Source organism: Eurosta solidaginis, chromosome 1 (genome assembly GCF_040869045.1).
Source record: "Eurosta solidaginis isolate ZX-2024a chromosome 1, ASM4086904v1, whole genome shotgun sequence".
In the NCBI taxonomy this organism is placed as follows: domain Eukaryota; kingdom Metazoa; phylum Arthropoda; class Insecta; order Diptera; family Tephritidae; genus Eurosta; species Eurosta solidaginis.
Window position 1 is genome coordinate 179,957,625 of NC_090319.1, and position 9,760 is coordinate 179,967,384.

The 9,760-nt window shown below is 39.7% G+C and overlaps 1 pseudogene; it reads left to right on the forward strand.

The window, feature by feature from the left end:
* The first annotated feature begins 6,558 nt into the window (after positions 1–6,558).
* Positions 6,559–9,369, forward strand: LOC137238884 (integrator complex subunit 7-like; annotated as a pseudogene).
* The last annotated feature ends 391 nt before the right edge of the window (positions 9,370–9,760 follow it).

Below are 9,760 nucleotides of genomic sequence, written 5' to 3' on the forward strand. Positions count from 1 at the left end.
AAATAAGCTAACAATATTTGAATAAAGATTCATTCACTCATTCGCACCTCATAAAATAGACAATTAATTTTTCACCTTTTATATGGCGAATCTGCTTTTGATACTGCCGGCTGATTTTTCAGCTTAAGTTCATTACTGGCAAGGATACGCCTTTTATATGGCGATCCTGCCTTGATTATACTGGCTCATTATTCAGCCTAATTCATTGGTAAGGATAATACTGGCTGATTACAGCCTAAGCCTTAGAAAAGGAGCGAAAAAGAGAAGCTATCGTATGTGTTTTCCAACTCTAATTATTATCGCGGTTAAATACACAAATTTCGCTTTTGCAATGATGTTTTTGATGAATTAAATTTGGGATCCAACGATGAAGATTACATGTAAATTGCGGCAGTTGAAAAACAAATACGCTGCCATTAGATGCGCTGGCGCCTACTTTTGTACCTTTCGAATTCCAACACACTTAAAATAAACACAATTTTTACACAAATCTACAGCCAGCCAGAAATGTCCAACGGTGATAAGGTGGTAAACAATTGGGAAGAAATAATCGAAATCGGTCAGAGCATAAAAAGAGTGGAATAAACAACAGGACTGGCAGCATAATACGCATAATTATAATAAGTATAATTAGCTTAATTCTGAATTCGGGTTGACAATTTAGACATTATTTTTAAGTTCTTTAGGCCACAGGCCTAAATATATCTCCCCTCCCTCGTAACATAACTTTCTTTGGTTATTTTTCTTCGTTACTACCACCCACATATTCTTGTGATCACTATACACACAGGCGTATGTGAGTGGTGGTGCGTATGTATTCTAGATTTTTACCGCTGTGAGCCCGCGGTACAGCAACTTTGTTGCCGGGAAACCCAACGAAGGGGCTGTATCGTGGGTTCATCGGCTCATGTGGCAAAGAGTCTCGTCCTCTTTTAATCCAGCAGCCAGCAAAGGAACACGTAATCACACGCTCGCGTAAGTTGCCAATTTTCAAAAATATATTTAACAATTTCCTAAAATATATTTAATATTTTCAACTCTCACAACATTTGTTAACATCTTCCTTAACACTTGTTGTATGTACATATATACATTGAATAAAAAAACCACTGTGAATTCCTTTTATTAATACGAAACCTTTTTGGTGTTTTTATTTTTTTTTTTTCTTCCCTTTTTTTCGCCTTAACTATCTTTAACAAATACGTGGGCGCGCCGTTGCCACCACGCATTTGTCCATGGTCCTTACCACGCCGGTAAGAAGAGCCAATTACCTATAACTACAGTCCACTCCACTCCCTAGGCAATTAATAGGAAGCAGATCCACCAAACAAGCATTTACGATCGTGATAATAATCAGCAGCAATTGGCACACACAAAAAAGTGATAACTACAATTTCGGTGATACAAACAAGATTCGAGGAAGATACAACATCCAACCTCCAAACAACAACAAACACACAATCATCACATCCAGATTTCACTTCAACGAAATTCTATATTCCAAGGTACGTGGTTTAATTTATTCCGTGCATAGGGAATAGATGTAAAAAAAAAAAATTGTTTAATAAAAATCCGAAGTGTTAAAATATAACTTTGAAGATTTTAGTGACGCGTAAGTGAATTTGAAATTGGTATATTTTTTATTTACATTTGAGTGCAGTGAACATTTTTTTTTTTTTTTAATTCGTGCCCTTTCTCGTGCACACTTATCTTCACAAAAGACGGGCATTTAGTTAAAGTTTGTACACTTCCACTTTGTGACTATCTGGAACAATCCCCCACCAGCGGTAAGATTGTCCGGACACAGCTCAAGGTAGTACAACACTGCACTGTACCGGTTAACATAACCACAAATTTCAATTTCGACTCAAAGTTCACTGTCACATCACAAAAATTTTTTGTTCTCAAGCTAAATTGACTTGAAATTAGCGTTAAATAACGTGGTATATTTTATTTAAATTTTATAGGAAATTTGTATTCCACACAAAAAAACATATCGTTACCAAGTTCAAAATCACTTTTGTTCAATTCCACTAGATACATTGCAATTGCGTTTTTTGTTGTTGTTGTGGTACAAAGTACGTTGACTACAAAACACGTACGCTTGTTGTTGTTTGGGTGGCCAAAAGGCTTATTTCTTGTTCAATTTTTTAAACTTGAATTAATTTTTATTTTTCACTTGCGGTTACACATATCAGTTTTGACTGATATATTTTTGGTGCTATAAAGACACTAATCACTTTAAAGTCTTAATACAGTCCCTGGTTAAATTACCAAAAAGTCCATAACGAGCGTTCATACATTTTTTATTTTTTCACCACAATTCGTTAACACAGCTGCATTAGCTTTTTCTTTTAACAATTACGTGGGTGCGCTCCGTTGCCACCACGCAATTGGACATTCCCTCAAACTACTAGCTTTCTTGCAAGCTTCGAGGCCACTTCACCGAGAAATCGCCCAATTAAAAATTATTTTTAGTTTGAAAGCAGTTGAGAGTGAATGCGGTAGCTCTATAAAGAAACTGCAACGTGAAATAAATAATTGCACCTCGGCGCTCCAATGTCATCATATAGACATATCAAACTGGGATGCAATTATAACATATCTATGTTCCACAAAACTGCCAGAAACCACACTGGCACTCTGGGAACAAACAATTGAAAACAAAACGGAAATTTCAAAATGGGCTGATATGGATAGATTCTTATCCAATCGTTTCCAAACCCTAGAAACCGTGACTGATCTGAGAGGGGATACAGTTTCCAAAACCTCAAAGCCACAAGTATCTCGCTCGACAACAGATACATCTGCTAAAAAATTAGGGTCTTATCAGGCAAGTGCAAGTGTAGCCAAACCTACGTTTAAGATGGGCAAAAGTCCTGCACATCGAATTTCAAAGTGTGAAAAGTTCTTACGATTAACACCCAATAAACGGTTTGAACAAATTAAGAGCAGCCGTGGGTGTATAAACTGCATTTCTGCTGGCCATTCGGTAACAAAGTGCACCAGTCAAATGAACTGTGCCACATGTCATTTAAGACATCATACGCTGCTTCATATTTCGAATCAGCCAAAACCAACAAATACTTCAGACACTATCGGAGCATCTTCCTCACGGGAAGCTCAAATATGATGCAATGCTGAAAGGGAAAATGCTCCGGTTAATAACGTGAACTCATGTTTTGCTGATACAAATAAAGGGGTATTACTAGGGACAGCTCAGGTTAATATTCATTTTAATGGTGTTGACTATTCGGCGAGAGCCCTAATAGACTCGGGATCTGAATGTTCATTCATTACCGAGAAACTAAAGCGCAGAATTAATCTGCCATCCAAACACCTGCATGCCCAAGTATCGGGCATCAATATTACAATGTCTGCACAAGTAAAAGAAGCGTGCAACATACAACTGCGGTCACCAACCAACCCATTAATCGAGATCAATACGATCATGCTGGTTTTACCACAATTGACAGGGAATCTTCCAACTTGCCAAATTAACGCAATGACTAGGCAAGCATCCCTGACTTAGTACTGGCTGACAAACGATTCTTTGTCAACGAGCCAGTCGATCTAATTCTGGGCCGAGACATATGCCCCCAAATTATGTTAGGCGGCATTAGGAAAGATGTGCTAAACACATTAATAGCACAGGAAACGGTGTTCGGCTGGATTTTGACAGGCCGTACAGATGCGGTTGATACAAATAAAACCCTAGTTTCATATTTCAACGAGGTCACTTTAGACAAACAACTGGCGGCTTTCTGGGAGATAGAGGAAATTCCAAAGAAGAGGAGCATCAATAACGATGACACTTACTGCGAGGAGCTATACAAATCCACAACAGTTCGGAACAACGATGGCAAATACGTAGTCTCCTTACCCTTTAGGAAAAAGAGTTTAACTTAGGCCCCTCATTAAGAAGTGCGTGTTCTCAATTCTATCGCAACGAGACACGACTTACGAAAAACCCAGTCCTCCAAACGGAATACAATAGAGTTGTATCCGAATATGAAACCTTAGGGCATATAAACCAAATAGGCAATATTTCGCCAGACTCAAATGACTGTTATTTCCTACCTCACCATACTGTTATAAAGGAGGGAAGTACAACGACAAAAGTCAGAGTCGTATTTAATGCATCTTGTCCTACCACTAATGGCAAAAGTCTAAATGATGCTTTATATCCAGGTCCGATTCTTCAATCCGACCTGACAATCCTTATACTACGTTGGCGGCTGTTAAAATACGTATTTAACAGCGACATAGAAAAAATGTACCGCCAAATATGGGTTAATGAAAATCAAACAAAATACCAGCGAATCATATTTCGCAAATGCCCCAAAAACCGATTTAACATTTATGAATTGAAAACGGTAACCTTTGGGGTTAATTGTGCTCCGTATCTTGCGATTCGAACGCTGCACCAACTAGCTGATGACGTGGAGACATCGCATCCAATGGCAGCATATATCCTGCGAAATTGCATGTACGTTGATGACGTACTCGCCGGTGGACATAGCATCGAAATTGCAATCAAGGCAAGGGACGAAATATCATCGGCATTGCAATCGGCAGGTTTCCCATTGCGAAAATGGACGTCCAACTGCAAGAAAATTCTACAGGGTATACCGAAGCAACACCTATTAAGCGAGGATTTTCTTGAGTTTGAAGACACCAGCATGGTAAAAGCACTCGGTATCAGGTGGAACGCCCATTTCGACTACTTCTACTTCACAGCGCCGCCACTGTCTTCCTGAGGGTACAAACGAAGGATCAAGTCTTCACCAACTTGCTGATGGCCAAGACGAGAGTAGCCCCGGTCAAAACTATATCATTGCCACGACTGGAACTCTGCGGCGCAGTCCTACTTGCAGAAATCATAGAGTCGGCCATAGAAAATATGCAACTTTCCAATATTAAAGTAACCCTTTGGACAGATTCGACGATAGTACTGGCATGGATCCGAAAGCCACCATGTTCGTGGTCAACGTTTGTGGCACATCGAATAACGAAAATCATCGACAAAGTTGGAGACAAAGTATGGCGGCACGTAGACTCCGCGTCAAATCCCGCAGATTTGGCGAGCAGAGGCCTCCTCGCTTCGGATCTAATCGACAATTCTTTGTGGTGGCAGGGACCTTCTTGGTTACAAGAAGACAACGAAAATTGGCCAACACAAGAAGAAGATTACAATACGAATATGGAGGAAAAGAGGGTGAAAGTTCATACAACTTAGGTCAAAAATAACTTTGATATTCTGGATAGGTTTTCCGATTTACCAAGGGCTTTGCGGGTTATATCCTATATTCTTCGGTTTTTTCAGAATACGCATCAAACAACTAAAGCCTCTTTTAAAAGGGATTCTCATTCGATAGCTCCTGACGAAATAGAAAAGACAACACGAAGATTGATAACAATATGCCAGAGGCAACATTATCAAGAAGAGTACGCAAATTTGCCATCATTCGAACTGGGGGGAGGACTGGGGCATCCAAAGACATGTCCCATAACGAAAGTCATCCTATTATTCTTCCTTATACTTGCAGGTTATCCAGACTTATAGTTCAATCCTCTCATGAGGCCACCCTGCATGGAGGGACCCAGCTGATGCTACGTTATATCCGCACTCAGTACTGGATCCCACGCGTTAAAGTCATGATAAGGTCGGTTATCCACATCTGTAAGGTCTGTACTATTTACAGGAAGCGGACACAAACGCAACTTATGGGTATCCTTCCGAAAGAGCGCACCACCTTTACTAGGGCCTTCACTAACACTGGGGTAGATTTCGCGTGACCATTCGATATAAAATCCTACCGAGGGAAGGGATGTCGAATTTCAAAAGGATATGTTTGCCTGTTCATCTGCTTTTCGACGAAAGCCATCCATCTAGAAGCGACAAATGACCTTAGTACCGGGTCCTTCCTAGCTGCCTTCGCCAGATTTGTATCCAGACGAGGCTGTCCGAAAAACGTTTACTCCGACAATGGTACTAACTTTGTCGGAGCTTCGCGATCGTTACGATCCGAGTTTAAGGCATTTCTGCGTGAAGCAAGGGACGGAACAGTGAATAAATATAGCCATCACACTTTAGAATGGCATTTTATACCGCCAAGCGCTCCTCACATGGGAGGTTTGTGGGAAGCGGGGGTAAAAAGTTTTAAGACCCACTTTAAAAAGATCGCGTCCGATCATAAATATACTTTCGAAGAGTTTACAACCCTCTAATGTCGAATTGAGGCCTGCCTCAACTCGAGACCTGTAAGTCCCTCATCCAACGACCCTTCCGACCTGGAGCCGCTTACTCCAGGCCATTTGCTCGTAGGTGGGCATCTTTTAGCTCCACCTGAAATCGATTGTAGTGAAAACCCTGCCTCAATTGTAAACCGATGGCAAAAGATGAAAGCCCTTCATCAAACCTTTTGCAAAAGATGGAAATGGGAATATCTCACCGAAGTCCAGAAACGGTATAGGTGGAAACATCCACAGTCCAACTTAAAACCCAGGGACCTAGTCGTCATCAAGGAGGATAACCTACGACCTAACGAGTGGAGAATGGGGATAATCGTCAACACACACCCAGGTTCCGATGACCGCGTACGTGATGTTGACGTCCATACAATGAAGGGACAAATTACGAGATCAATCGCGAATCTGGTACTTCTTCGGCCCAACGACGAGAAAAATGAACTTTAATAGTCCATATTCCTTTATCCCAAATAACCTGGCTCTCGTTCATCCGGAACGAGGCCAACACACCGATAACCCTGCTATCGTTCCCCCGAACGAGGCCAATATACCCTAACGCAGATTCATTATCTGCCACAGAATCCGCAATTAAATAAGCAATTACATCCCCCACATATCATATGAACTAAACGTTCTAATTTATCAGTACATATTTTCAATTAAAAAATTAATGGATCGTCGGGAGGAAAATGTACCATGTGTTCTATTGCCAAAGTACTAATCAATGAATTACTTTCTATCAAGATGAATACAGTTTTCTGTAAAATAAATGAAATGCATGATATGATCTACATAATTTTTAGCTTTTCGTCAATTAAAGTTCATTATAAAGTTGTTGTACAGGTTGTAAAGATGAAAAAGTGTAAAATAAATGTTTAAGAAACACAAATATATACGTTGAGCATGTAACAGTTTTATATATGAACTAAAAAGCCTTAATAACACATAAAAACAATATTCTTAACTCCTATCAAAATTTACAAACGAAAAAGGAAATCCTACTACTTACTACTTTGATAAAATAGGACTTTAGTTGATTTGTTGTGTGACTATAGTATTTTCTGTGTAGAAAAGAAACCCAATCAAATGTCATCAGTTAATCATCAATTTGATATCAAAAGGCACCCTATGCGGCAATTATAAAAACGCTGCGTACACATCGACAAAATACAAACGTTTTGCCTCTAACATTGCGCACATTGGGTGCCGTATCACGTATAATACCCGAAAAACAACAAGTACATCATGCAATTCGACGCGCTCTCCATAGTCATGACTCTGTAGAAGTTGAAGCGGCCATATATGCAAGTGGACAATTTGCAGCTTAATCACGCTCATTCACCATTAGCATGTGCGCCAAAATATCAGATATGATTGAATCTTTACAAATACCAGTGCCAATGACATTAAAACTCACACCTGTATTGAAGCACATGCATCACGATTCAAATACAGCTACTTTAGTAAAAGATCTATGTCTTAATTTAATTTGACTAGACGATATACTCGGAAAATAGGGATACGTGTTTTGAATTGAAAAATCGTGAGAAATCGTAAATAAATATTTGCAAAAAGGAAAGAACGAAATATGGCAGTCAAACAATATCTCCAGAACATCAAGCAAATTTAAATCGACATACGTTTTCATCATCATCGACACCACCACCACCCGTAGCGACTACAGTGACATCGCGTAATTTAAAAAAAACGAAGCGAAATCAGCTGGTAGCATCATATTACCCAAATATCCAGCAGAAAGTTTTGTTGTAGCTATATTGGATTCACCAACACAGCTCTCGGCACGTACACTCACTTGTGTACCAGATCAAGTTAATTTGTTGCTTGACGTTTTGCAAGATAAATGTAAAGTTGTGCGTGCACAAGTATTAAGATCCCTCACCCAATTAGCAGATCCACAATGCGTACATGCTTGGCAAAAAAAAAAGCAAGCGATGCACGAACGCAAAGATTCGCGTGAACAGTATTTATATTTAAATAATTTACTTGAATTATGCGATTGTCCTTTGACTTGTCATGTTCTGCTACATGAACAACAGGAATCAGTGCAGGATTTATGTCTTACATGCGTTTGTTTGGATGACTATGCAACTGCAAGTCAAGCTATGTTAACTATAGCAGCGCTTATGGCCTACGCTGAGGCTGACAAAGAGACTACGACTGTAATAATGGAAATCGTAAATTTACACATGGAAGGTTCAGTATTTTGCATGGTTGGTGATAACGAAAATGAGCGCGATCTCTAAAATTTATGTTGCGGTGTTAAAATTGCTAGTGTCATTCCTGAATTTGGCACATATTTTGTGAATATGCTAGCAGAGTGGATAACTGAGGATATAGAATATCCACCGCGTAATGCCGAAATGATGTGCGATGCTTTGAGTGCACTTGGTTCACATTTTCAATTGCGTAGATTTGCAATCGCCCTTACAGAAGCACCAACAGACATTGCAGTAATGGATGTCGACTTTGAGGTGCAACCATCAACATCAGCACAAACCGCTCTAAGTGGTACTATTAGAGTTGTGAGTGCAACAGAAACGCGAATTGAGGAGGAAGGAGCTGGGACAGCTAATTCACAAATGGATAATCCAGTACTAATGCGCTTACTCTTTATACTACACAAATTGTCCTAAACCAGATCAACCACATACCGTTGAAATACCGGCTTCTGTTGTATTACAATCAATGATTGGTGGTTTCATACCCAAAGAGGTAATTGAGTGGTTTGAGCGTTGCTGTAGCAAAATTAATTGTTGGAATCAATATCGCATAGCAAGATCGGCTAGTCGTTATGGGCAACATTACTTGGCGGCGCATATATTATCGAAAATTTCAAAATTTACTGTAGTTGATAAGCTGCATTTTTTCCTAATGGAAATGGCGCAAATGAGTAAAGCTGAATGCATACTCAAATAGGTTGTAGATTATGAGTGTAGGCATGATAATTATGAACAATGTGCCCCAGTACCACCCACTACCGTTGCTGCAGCTACTACAGACACTCAAACCACAAATAAAACGTCTATAACACCAAAAAACGTTGTTGGGTTGTCGGAATTAATGGTTGGCGTTCGCTTCAACAAATTCCACAATTAAAATGGTGTCTCATAGCAAATGGTACACCCATCTATAATGAATCTGAACTTGCCTCTGAATTATCAGATATACTTATAAAATGTACGAGTTTTTTTCGAGTCGCACACAAAACGGCGCTGCCGTGCTGCCTCCTGGCCCAAAATTATCACGCAAGCTATCTGAATTTGCTTACTTACCACATATTACACAAGTTTATATAACACACGATCCTAGGTCGTTGGAGCGCGTTGCTACATCATTATGCCAAATTATGGCAGACAATTCGGAAATGCCGAAAGTTTATTTGACAGGCGTATTTTATTTATGCTCATGTACACGGGCAGAAATATACTGTCTGAAATTGACATACATAAAACAGGGATTTCGCAGTGATGAGACATCTCAGTCCGGT